The sequence below is a fragment of the Thalassophryne amazonica genome, chromosome 19 (genome assembly GCF_902500255.1).
Source record: "Thalassophryne amazonica chromosome 19, fThaAma1.1, whole genome shotgun sequence".
In the NCBI taxonomy this organism is placed as follows: domain Eukaryota; kingdom Metazoa; phylum Chordata; class Actinopteri; order Batrachoidiformes; family Batrachoididae; genus Thalassophryne; species Thalassophryne amazonica.
Window position 1 is genome coordinate 60,446,418 of NC_047121.1, and position 12,953 is coordinate 60,459,370.

Genomic DNA, 12,953 nt, shown 5'->3' on the forward strand with positions numbered 1-12,953 from the left:
TGGCGCAGTTTGTGTACAAGTTACTGCGACAGCTTAGAGGCATTTGCGTGGTATTACGATTCTGCTAAAAGCCCATTATCCGTGCGCCTGTCACTTATGCAGGACCTGAGAGGCTATTTTTGGAGTAGCTCTCCTCTTGCACACACAATTCCACCTGCTCTGTGCGCTGGACTCTATATAAAATTAATATTTTGTAGTGGATTAATCATTTTCTGCCAAACCTTGGATGCTGAAAACACCTCTAATCACTTCTGGAATCACAGAGGACTGTTTCATCTGGACACTTTTTCCCCCTCTGTTTCCTGCTCCATGTGGAATATATTTTGAACAGCTATAGCTTGATAACATCACGCAACACAGCACTGCGTGGCTCATACATGGCTTAGTGTGGTTTAGCATGGCTTAGCGTGGCTGATACGAGCCATTCGAGGCTCTAATGACCTGTCGGTCATGGCTTCTACGTGGCACGTGCGGGGTACAGAGAGGCAGCTTAGTAGTGGATACGTGTTAGATGAAAACGTGGGCCATTCTTCGAATAATCACTCCACACTCCACACTCCATTATTCAGTGGGACCCAGGCTTTACAGACTTAAGTTCAAACAACTTAATTCATTCAGGTTTTTACAAATTGTAACACTTTTTTAAGTTGGTTCAAACATGCTCTTTTTTCAGTGTAGCCACTGATTCACGACAGGCTAAGGACCGCCTACATGGGGGCCGGCCGAGACTCATGAATCAAAGTTAGTGCAGAAGAAGAATTGTGGCTCTTTGTTCAGATGTTGCATGTGATTTTTTGGAAGACCCCAGTGCTGCTAGATGACTTTCTGTTATCAGTGTAGGCACCTTTCAGTACAACATCTAAACTTTGAAGTCTGTTTCCTGTCCGATTCTTTTTGAGATCACTCACCACATAAAAGAACCTAACATAAGCATCACATAAGGACTAATAAACGCTTTATTACAGTTAGCAAACACGTATTACAAGGACCTTAATACAAAGCATCACCGCGTGCTCTAAATAAGCTGCAGTTGTTGTTTGAAGCCGTCCAAGTCAATTTCTGGAAAGTTTTGTGCTGTCATTGTTCATCATTATAAAGACAAAAGCTGAGAGAGAGAAAAAAAAATCTAATTTGGAGTCACATAGGCAAAGTGAGTCCCAACTGACAGGCCTGATTAACAGAGCGCTCTACCCTGGCCACGTGGTAATGAGCGCCAAACCCTTGACTCTGTGATTAAGGCTGAGTGACCGCCGAGACAAACTGTGGGAATATGCTGATAAGAGGCACACTATCAAGGTGAAGGAAGCCAGTTAGTGATTTTTATGTGACACATCCCTTCACTCATTTTGGGGGAAAGAGAACAAACTTTTCTCAGTGTGTGTGTGTGTGTGGGTGTGAGGAGAGAGAGAGCGAGAGAGCATATCTACAGCAGGCTGAATGCTCTCTCTCTCTCTCTCTCTCTCTCTCTCTCTCTCTCTCTCTCTCTCTCTCTCTCTCTCTCTCTCTCTCTCTCTCTCATGCCACTTGCTAATTAAAGCCTTATGATTAATGATCAATTAATTAACAATTCAAACAGGAATGTTCTGGATGCTGCTAAACCAAGTAAGTGACATTTTAATTGGATAGACTCACAATCTATGACATTACTTACACACACACACACACACACACACACACACACACACACACACACACACACACACACACACACACACACACACACACACACACACACACACACACACACACACTCTTTAAAACCCTCTTAGCCCTCAAAAGTCTGACACATCACTACTGATGCATTTTTACTAATTTTGCTGAAGTGAAATAACTTTATGAATATTGATCAAAACATTAATAACTGAGAGGTGAAACATCACGGGCCCCTTCACACATAGTGCAAAGTTTGGTTCAATATGGCAAAACAGCGCAAAACAGTTCGAATTATGCGCACTACGAAACATCGCGCTGACGGGCAGGCGTGCATGATGCTGGTGCGATGGTTCGTGCAAGCGGGAACACAGTGCCACCAGCAGCACGATGTGGTTACACATTGTTACACAGACACATACACGTCACAGTGGTCAGTTGTTAGTCCATGTCCCTCCAAACACAGTACTGTCCAGCTGGGATGTCCAGATCGACAGATCTCCACGGCCACTTCTGTCATAGCCACACCTCCTGTCAATTCAATGCACACACCAAAACCACACTCGTGGGGCACGTAGACAAATTTCACTGCCAGTACAACAATAAGTGCCAAGCGAGCAGTGAGCGATGTTCGTGTGTGTCATCTGGAATTTGGCTGATGCTGTGAGAGGGTTCGATGGGCTCGCACAGCGCACACTCTGTCTGTGCGCTCTGTCTGTCTCTGTTTTGTGCACAAATAGTTGTACCAACAGGTATACGAGACGTTGGAAGCAGCTACAAAATTACACGGTTTGCATACAATTCCTGCTTCATTCGCACTTTTTGTGCAGTTCGACCAGATTCACACTATGTGTGAAGGGGCCCTTAGCAATGTTATTTCTCACAATATAAGTTAAAAATAGATAATGATGATATCACAATATTTATCTTTACAAAATTAGATTTCAAAATCAAACATCATTCAAATTCAATTGCTTATACGAGGTCTGTTAGAAAAGTATCCGACCTTATTATTTTTTTCAAAAACCATATGGATTTGAATCACGTGTGATTGCGTCAGACAAGCTTGAACCCTCATGCTCATGCATGAGTTTTTCCACGCCTGTCGGTTGCGTCATTCGCCTGTGAGGCTTTGAGTGAAGAGTGGTCCAGCTCCTTCGTCGGATTTTCATTGTCAGGAAATGGCGGAATGATTTGGGCTTTTTTTCCATCAGAATTTTTTCAGAAACTGTTAGAGACTGGCAGCTGGAAACCATTCGAAACATTTATCTGGCTTTCGGTGAAAATGTTACGGGCTTGGTAGAGAATAAGGAGTGTTACTGTCGCTTTAAGGTCGGCCCCCAGCGGCTGTGGGGTGCGCCACGCTCCGAAGCCGCCATCGACAGGCTGAACGACCATTTCATTTCTAAACGGATGGCTGTCTGGATCCGTGACCATCGTGTGCCATTTCTCTGGTTATCACAAGAGCTGGACATCAACCATTTTCCGGCAGATTTCACTTTTAACAAGAGTTTTTGTCATGGAAAGCCGAGTGGAGGCTTCACACATCACGATGGATTCGCTACTGGAGCGAGACAAAACCACCTCCATTTTGGTCTCACAAGACAGCTTTGAGATGGCGTTCAGACAGCTGTCGGTGGTTTTTCCATCGAGTGATTATCCGAGAAATTGTGGATGTGCCTGGACGTGCCAGAACATGTCCCGTGAGGCTTCATCACGGCGCTGCTGTGCGCCATGCGGCACTGCTGCGATGCGCGGAATTCCTCCGCACGTCTGTCTCAATGTGCTGAAAAAGTGCTGATGTCCATGTCTTTTCACAATTCCTGTGCTAGTCAGACGACGTCCTGGATAAAACACAGCGTCCAGCTTGGAAATGAACGGCACATTCCACTGTTACAGGAGTTTTTGTCATGGAAAGAGGAGCGGAGGCTTTGTGCGTCGCGGCGGTGCCGCATGGCGCACAGCAACGCCGTGATGAAGCCTCACGGGACATGTTCTGGCATGTCCAGGCACATCCACAATTTCTCGGATAATCACTCAATGGAAAAACCACCGACAGCTGTCTGAACGCCATCTCAAAGCTGTCCTGTGAGACCAAAACGGAGGTGGTTTTGTCTCGTTCCAGTAGCGAATCCATCGTGATGCGCGAAGCCTCCGCTTGGCTTTCCATGACAAAATCTCTTGTTAAAAGTGAAATCTGCCAGAAAATGGTTGATGTCCAGCTCTTGTGATAACCAGAGAAATGGCACACGATGGTCACGGATCCATATAGCCATCCGTTTAGAAATGAAATGGTCGTTCAGCGTGTCGATGGCGGCTTCGGAGCGCGGCGCGCCCCACAGCCGCTGGGGGCCGTCCTTAAAGTGACAGTAACACTCCTTATTCTCTACCAAGCCCGTAACATTTTCACCGAAAGCCAGATAAATTTTTCTAATGGTTTCCAGCTGCCAGTCTCTAACAGTTTCTGAAAAAATTCTGATGGAAAAAAAGCCCAAATCATTCCGCCATTTCCTGACAATAAAAATCTGACGAGGGGCTGGACCACTCCTCACTCAAAGCCTGCTCACAGGCGAATGACACAACCGACAGGCGTGGAAAAACTCATGCATGCGCACGAGGGTTCAAGCTTGTCTGACGCAATCACACGTGATTCAAATCCATATGGTTTTTGAACAAAATAATAAGGTCGGATACTATTCTAATAGACCTCGTAAATGAGGTGGAAATAATGCAGTACTGCTTTTGTTCAGCAGAGAACTCAATGTACCTGACCTGAGTATTGACTCTTAAAAATGGGCATAAATATGCATTTTATTACAAATATTTGGAATAATAGGACTTCTGTGGTTACATGTTCTAACGGATCATGTAAGATATCTGTGCGCTCATAATTTTTAATACCCACACAAAATCAAACTGTTATGAGAACCACCGAGCAGTCCCTAAAAATATGACTTAATGAACACCTTAACCCTAACCAAAGTTAACCTGTCAGCTTAGCTGTTTCAGACTTGAAGACAGGGCTATGTTTGACTCTCATTTGCCCCTCCCAGGTCATGCAGGCTCCACCTCTTTATTCATTTATGGGTTGCTTGTGCCATAGGCAGAATACGTGCTCCCAACACCCAGATCAGCAATTGGCGGCTTCATATCAGCTTCTTCCGGGTCTCGAGAAAACCTGTGGGTGACGCTGCACAGGATTTGCCCAATATCACAACCTGAATCACAACTTAACAGACATTTGGTTTTCAAATGCCTTTTTTTTTTTTGCAAATGAAAAAAATGACAAATTTCATAAAAGCACATTTATTTGTAAACACCAACACACGCGTTACATTCACTTGTGTTGGTTTTTACATAGAATGAATTAGTCAACCAATCAGTATGAGCGGAAGCTAAGTTTACCCATAATCCCTTTTGGCATCTGTGTGTTAATGTTTAAATCTTCATAATTAGTGCATTATTTTAAAATTAATAGATGTATGTTATATATTCACTTTGTAAATTTTTAAGAGTTTACATTAATGTAGTTATTCAATCCGGATAAATTTGATTTATAAATCAAAACCATAAGTCAAATCTGCTTTCCTTTTCAAGATGTTTGCCTCATGGCTGGAACACTGTATGCTGTCAACGGTAATGACTTTTTTTGTGGCAGTGTGGCAGCCAGGTCCCTTCTGCTGAGGTAGAGTTGAGCTCAGCTCCTCTCAGCTGCCTCACTGCTTCAAAATACATAGCAGGTAGGAGCCAACAGGGTTTATAAATGTTTTTTACTGTTACTACCTATGTAAAAAAACATTAGCGGTCAAAATGTTATCGGAACTAAATTTATCAGAAGCGAATTGGTTCACTGATGGGTTTTTTAAGTGAGCTGAAAACCTAATCTGCTAACAAAAAGTTAGCTTTGCTAATTAGCGGTTAGCGGATTAGCAGAACTGTGCCCACCACTGACTATTGACATTTACTGGTCGATTAATAGCATCCTTACGATGATATTACAAGCTGGAGGCCACATATGGATGTTTGGAACTTGCTCAGGTGTAGCATGCAGGGATCTTTAATCTCTTCAGTAGTCCACCTTCCTTCCTTTTCATCTGTCTCTATTCCTGTCTCAATTTAATATTGATATTACAAAGCTCACCGTGCCACATGGGAAGTGAAAATGAAGAAGCAGCAGGGAGGTGAGGAGTGAGATCATTGTTCCTGATCTATTAATGGTGCCAACTCTTCAATCTGTTTGTGTGCCGAGCTCCCATTTTTCCATCTTTAAACAGTCATCATGCAGCTTTAAAGGAGATTCAAAACCTTTGATGGCAGGAAACAAAAGAGTGACTTTGTTGTGCAAATGTCCTTTCATGTCTCTGAAATGAACAAGATGTTGGAAGAGACAATGAGACAGACAGCAGACGGAACAAGCTTGAGAGGAAAAAAACTGACGTCACAATCCTGGTTTGTCATTTTCCAACTTTGCAACTTACAGAAAAGTTGTGAGAACTTGCGTCACAACTTCTTGACGACAAATGCCTGAAATTTGTGAGGCTGAACAGCCAAAGAAATGGGAATTTTTTCAGCTGTGGAAAAGAAAAGGTGCAACCCTGTTCCTGCCTGAAGTAAGCAAGCAAACAAACAATCAAACAAACAAACAAACAAAAACAGGCTTTTAAGCGAATAAGGGTGATTTTATTTAAATTGCTCACAATAAAGCTGTTTGAAAAACCAGATATGAGATTCTTCTGTTGTGTATCTGGGCTTACACTTCTGGACAGGCTCAACTCTTCCGATAGGATTCAGAGTAGAGCAGCTGCTTCTTCGCATCAAAAAGGAGCCAGGTGAGGTGAGGATGCCCCCTGTCGTCTCCCTGGGGAGGCCTTCCAGGCAAGTCCAACTGGTAGGAGGCCCCAGAGAAGACACATGAGAGATTATATTTCCCAGCTGGTTTGGGAACACCGACAGATCCCCTGGGAAGAGTTACAGGAGTTTGCAGAGGGTAGGGAAGTGTGGGATGAGCTGCTTAGCCTGCCTGCCACCACGACTCAGACCTGGATAAATGGCAAAAAATGACAATAAAGTTGGCAGAGCTGGAAGCTCAGTATTCTTTTTTACTTTCACTTTTGATACTCTGTGTATTCTGTGTGCTTCTTACCCTGTGTGCTGCTGTACAATGCTGATGGAACCTCAGTCTCCCGGAAGGAGTCAATAAAATCTAATCTAATCTAGTCTAATCTGAAATACCACCACTTAATAGTTTGCACGAGCAACCAATATCTTATACTCAACAAAAATATAAACGCAACACTTTTGGTTTTGCTCCCATTTTGTATGAGACAAACTCAAAGATCTAAAACTTTTTCCACATACACAATATCACCATTTCCCTCAAATATTGTTCACAAACCAGTCGAAATCTGTGATAGTGAGCACTTCTCCTTCGCTGAGATAATCCATCCCACCTCACAGGTGTGCCATATCAAGATGCTGATTAGACACCATGATTAGTGCACAGGTGTGCCTTAGACTGTCCACAATAAAAGGCCACTCTGAAAGGTGCAGTTTTGTTTTATTGGGGGGGGATACCAGTCAGTATCTGGTGTGACCACCATTTGCCTCATGCAGTGCAACACATCTCCTTCGCATCATCCGTGAAGAGAACACCTCTCCAACGTGCCAAACGCCAGCGAATGTGAGCATTTGCCCACTCAAGTCGGTTACGACGACGAACTGGAGTGAGGTCGAGACCCTAATGAGGATGACGAGCATGCAGATGAGCTTCCCTGAGACGGTTTCTGACAGTTTGTGCAGAAATTCTTTGGTTATGCAAACCGATTGTTTCAGCAGCTGTCCGAGTGGCTGGTCTCAGACGATCTTGGAGGTGAACATGCTGGATGTGGAGGTCCTGGGCTGGTGTGGTTACACGTGGTCTGCGGTTGTGAGGCTGGTTGGATGTACTGCCAAATTCTCTGAAACGCCTTTGGAGACGGCTTATGGTAGAGAAATGAACATTCAATACACGAGCAACAGCTCTGGTTGACATTCCTGCTGTCAGCATGCCAATTGCACGCTCCCTCAAATCTTGCGACATCTGTGGCATTGTGCTGTGTGATAAAACTGCACCTTTCAGAGTGGCCTTTTATTGTGGGCAGTCTAAGGCACACCTGTGCACTAATCATGGTGTCTAATCAGCATCTTGATATGGCACACCTGTGAGGTGGGATGGATTATCTCAGCAAAGGAGAAGTGCTCACTATCACAGATTTAGTCTGGTTTGTGAACAATATTTGAGGGAAATGGTGATATTGTGTATGTGGAAAAAGTTTTAGATCTTTGAGTTCATCTCATACAAAATGGGAGCAAAACCAAAAGTGTTGCATTTATATTTTTGTTGAGTGTAGTTGCTCAAGTGGCCAAGTATCTTCATGTCTTGAAAAAGCATTTTTTTTTTTTGTGTGTGTGTGTGTGTGTGTGTGTGTGTGTGTGTGTGTGTGTGATGCTGGTAGAATTCTGTAGTTTTGATCCTATCAACACCACACTGGGTGTGCTGTTGGCTTGGATCACTGGGCTCCCTATGGGGACAATTAAAATAGGTTTTATTACGCATTTAACATAATATTCACATCTTCATTTTTGACGGGTGGAGGTTGGAGCCTGGTGTGTATCACACATTTCTCCATAATCACACACCCGGGTGTTGAAGCCTGGGTGCACTGCGAGTATAAAAGCCATTATTTTTCATTTAAATCAATGTTTTAATGCAGCACAGCTCTAGTTCTGCCAAGAAGGCTCATAGTTCAAAGAACTCACTCGAGTCAGATAATTAATGCAATAATGTTTAATTGGAAACAGCTGGTTGCCCTTTCAGTTATCAAGTCACAACCAAGAGGATGCATGCTCCTTCTTAAAAAGTTGTTTGCAGTTTGCCATGTTTGAGCGACGCATGAACATCTGGACACGTCCGAGGCGCAAAATTCCTGGTTTTATATTGTTGGTGGGATTTATGTTGTTGTCGGATTTTTGTCAGCAAATTTGCCTGAAAACTCAAAAAAAAAAGAAAAAAAAAAAAAGTCAAGACTGTTTTCTGTAATATATATAAATCAATATAAACATGTGCAGCTGCATTTCCCCTGAACAAATGCTGTAATTTTAGAATTTCCATAATTTCCAGGAAAATATGATTGTTTCTAATCTGGGTTTTGCGTTAATTTTATTGAGTATGTGATTGTTCACAGCTGTTTTGTGTTGTTGTTGTGTAGAAAGCCCCCCCCCCCCCCCCCCCCCCCCACACACACCTTTACAATTTAACAGTTACACATTTGCTTTTATGCAGGCACACACGCCCACCTGCATGCCAAAAATCACATCGAATTATTATTTATTATTTTATTTTTCAATGTTAGATATAATTATATTATATTATATTATAATTATTATTTTTAGACCCCATTTACGGGTAGCATCAAAATGCATTTTTTTTTTTATTTAACACATGAAAGTACAGGTGTAAATGGATCCAAAATGCATTAGGGATACACTGTGAACAGTTCCACCAAACCGCCACTTTTTTTTTAAACCACAAATTGTATCTTCTTGTGTTTGCAACATATGACGTTATTAACACTCTCACTTGTTATTAAGGTTTTTGCATGATGATTGTAATTTGGCATCTTTCAGCCATGATATTTTTCTTTTTCCCTCCCTTTGGCTGTGTATTTTTTGTCTTTTCCTTTCTGCATTTTGAGTAAGACATCACATCATTGTAATTACATTTCTCACGTCAGTCTCACTTCTTTTCCCAAAGCCACAGCTGAACACAATTACTTCAGACATTGTCACAAGCACATACACTTTTATAATTGCATTTCATTCCTGTGACTTTTCTGTAATAATGTTCATGTTGTATTTGACACATCACATAGTGTGTTCATGTGCACACTGACACAAGGACACCACAAGAAAATGCGACAAATGTCTTATTTCTTACCTTAAACGTTCATTTCACAGGTAATTTTTATTTGCAAAAGCAAATAGGGCTTTATATAAGAAAGAAATTAAACTATTTTCAAGGTTAATGTATATTTTAAACCATAGATATGTTGAGTGAGTCAGAGAGAGAAGGAAGAAGTGTCCAACTACGCTACATTCACATATGTAGACCTTATCACATTTCTGTTTATGTATCACGCCCTGTATCATGCCCTGATGTATCTGTATAACCTGATACAGACACATCAGATATATATAAACCTTTCTGTGTCCATACAACTTCCCACCAGATTTGGGCTGAGGACTGTCAAATATTAGCTTAGTTTTACCAGTTCAACCGCACCTCAAATTACAGCCTCCACAATGGTGAGATCAGGTTTTATAGCTGCACACTGCAGCAACCATCAGGAACTCATCCGGGCCCTTGATGGCTTCCATCCAGGACCCAATCCGCCGCAGCCAGGTGAAACGTGGGTGCCCCCTTGGCTGTGGATATCCCCTTGGCTGTCTCCAGCCACTGGGGTTCTCAACACTGATGGACCTGCGTGTTGGATCATACAGAGAGAAATGTGCCACGTGGCAAACATGTCATAGCTGACACTCCCTCAGAAATAATTTATTTGACACAAAGACATTTATGTGATACCCAAGGGTCCTCCAAAGAGACCTTATACCTAAGACATCCAATCAATGCCTTAGGACGCTGGACAAGTCTCGTCTCATGACCATACAGAAAGACAAGAAGCAACATGTCCCTAAAGACTTGGACCTTGCTTCACCTAAAAAATATCAGCACCTCCATCCGTCAACCTCATGACTCCATAAGCCCTTTCCAGGTGTCTTGATCTGAAAGACCAAGGACTCAGACACATGAACATCAGTGCTGAGATAAATGAATGTCTCTACAAGTTTGACACTTTAACCAGATGCAGATACAGGAGTCCAGGAAGTCATTGAAGACCTGATTCTTAGTCTTCATCCAGAACAACCATAAACCCAGACATTTCCATCTATTCACACACAAACACACTACATTTTAGAGGGCACATGTCTGAATATTTTGAAATCTATACTATAATTCACCAAATGTCAGTCTGTCGGTCTGATCCTACATCAGGCCAAAACAACTCATCCGATCGCCTTGATTTTCATTCTGTATCATCTATATAGACTCTGGACTAACATGGGGGTTTCATTTTCTCATGTCCCACATAGTTATATAGAATTAGGTACTAACATTTCAGACAAAAGTATTAGCAGGCTAACTAGCCACAACGCCTCTTCTATGAAGTGTTTTGGCAGTTGACAGAGCGACAGCTGGAATACTGCCACCATCTGGACGGGAGTGTGAAATGTCCGTCCGTTCCTCTGTTCCGGCATCATGCCAAAAAGGTATATCTGATTGCTTCGTTCTGTGTTGTCTATCTTGACACTGGGGTAACATGGGTTGTGGGTGTAATTTTTGTGTACCACTCATATGTCTTCACCTAGCAAAAATTCCTGCCCATAGGGCGGGTAGTTTGCCAGTAAAAGTTAATGTGTTCACAGCAGGAACTTGTGGCCCCTCTCTCCCATCCCCCCAAACCCCTCCCACCTCTGTATGCACTCATTAAAAAGTCAAAAATATGAACACTGAACAAGAAGATTGTAATGCTGCAGTTAAAACATCATGTTATCTCCAAAATATTGGATGATGGATGATTACCGTAAAAAGTTCAAACTAATCCAAACACTTAATGACTCATGTATATATTCAGTGATGTGATTAATGTTATGTATAGAAATATTGTGAAATGATAATAATAAAAAAAAACATCAGAAAACCTGCCATATCTTAAATTGCATGAACCATCTTGATTGATATGAATGGAAATGACCGACGGTAACAAACGAGGACGCGGCTGTGATTAAGAAGCAACACTGTACACAGCAGCTGTGATTGATGTTGTGGATTATAGATCCAGGTTTTTAAAATGATTGCTGGTAGAAACTTTATCATGAGAGAGGCAACAAACAGGAAAACTCTTGCTTCACTGACTTCCTGCACAACACTAATATTTTGTTCCTAGCATATAAAATACAACCCCTGGCAAAAATTATGGAATCACCGGCCTCAGAGGATGTTCATTCAGTTGTTTAATTTTGTAGAAAAAAAGCAGATCACAGACATGACACAAAACTAAAGTCATTTCAAATGGCAACTTTCTGGCTTTAAGAAACACTATAAGAACTCAAGAAAAAAAGATTGTGGCAGTCAGTAACGGTTACTTTTTTAGACCAAGCAGAGGAAAAAAATATGGAATCACTCAATTCTGAGGAAACAATTATGGAATCACCCTGTAAATTTTCATCCTCAAAACTAACACCTGCATCAAATCAGATCTGCTCATTGACATTGACCCTATGTGTCTTTTTGCAAGGAATGTTTTCGCAGTTTTTGCTCTATGGCAAGATGCATTATCATCTTGAAAAATGATTTCATCATCCCCAAACATCCTTTCAATTGTCCAAAATATCAACGTAAACTTGTGCATTTATTGATGATGTAATGACAGCCATCTCCCCAGTGCCTTTACCTGACATGCAGCCCCATATCATCAATGACTGTGGAAATTTACATGTTCTCTTCAGCCAGTCATCTTTATAAATCTCATTGGAACAGCACCAAACAAAAGTTCCAGCATCATCACCTTGCCCAATGCAGATTCGAGATTCATCACTGAATATGACTTTCATCCAGTCATCCACAGTCCAAGATTGCTTTTCCTTAGCCCATTGTAACCTTGTTTTTTTTCTGTTTAGGTGTTAATGATGGCTTTCGTTTAGCTTTTCTGTATGTAAATCCCATTTCCTTTAGGCGGTTTCTCACAGTTCGGTCACAGACGTTGACTCCAGTTTCCTCCCATTCGTTCCTCATTTGTTTTGTTGCGCATTTTTCGATTTTTGAGACATATTGCTTTAAGTTTTCTGTCTTGACGCTTTGATGTCTTCCTTGGTCTACCAGTATGTTTGCCTTTAACAACCATCCCATGTTGTTTGTATTTGGTCCAGAGTTTAGACACAGCTGACTGTGAACAACCAACATCTTTTGCAACATTGCATGATGATTTACTCTCTTTTAAGAGTTTGATAATCCTCTCCTTTGTTTCAATTGACATCTCTCGTGTTGGAGCCATGATTCATGTCAGTCCACTTGGTGCAACAGCTCTCCAAGGTGTGTTCACTCCTTTTTAGATGCAGACTAACGAGCAGATCTGATATGATGCAGGTGTTAGTTTTAGGGATGAAAATTTACAGGGTGATTCCATAATTTTTTCCTCAGAATT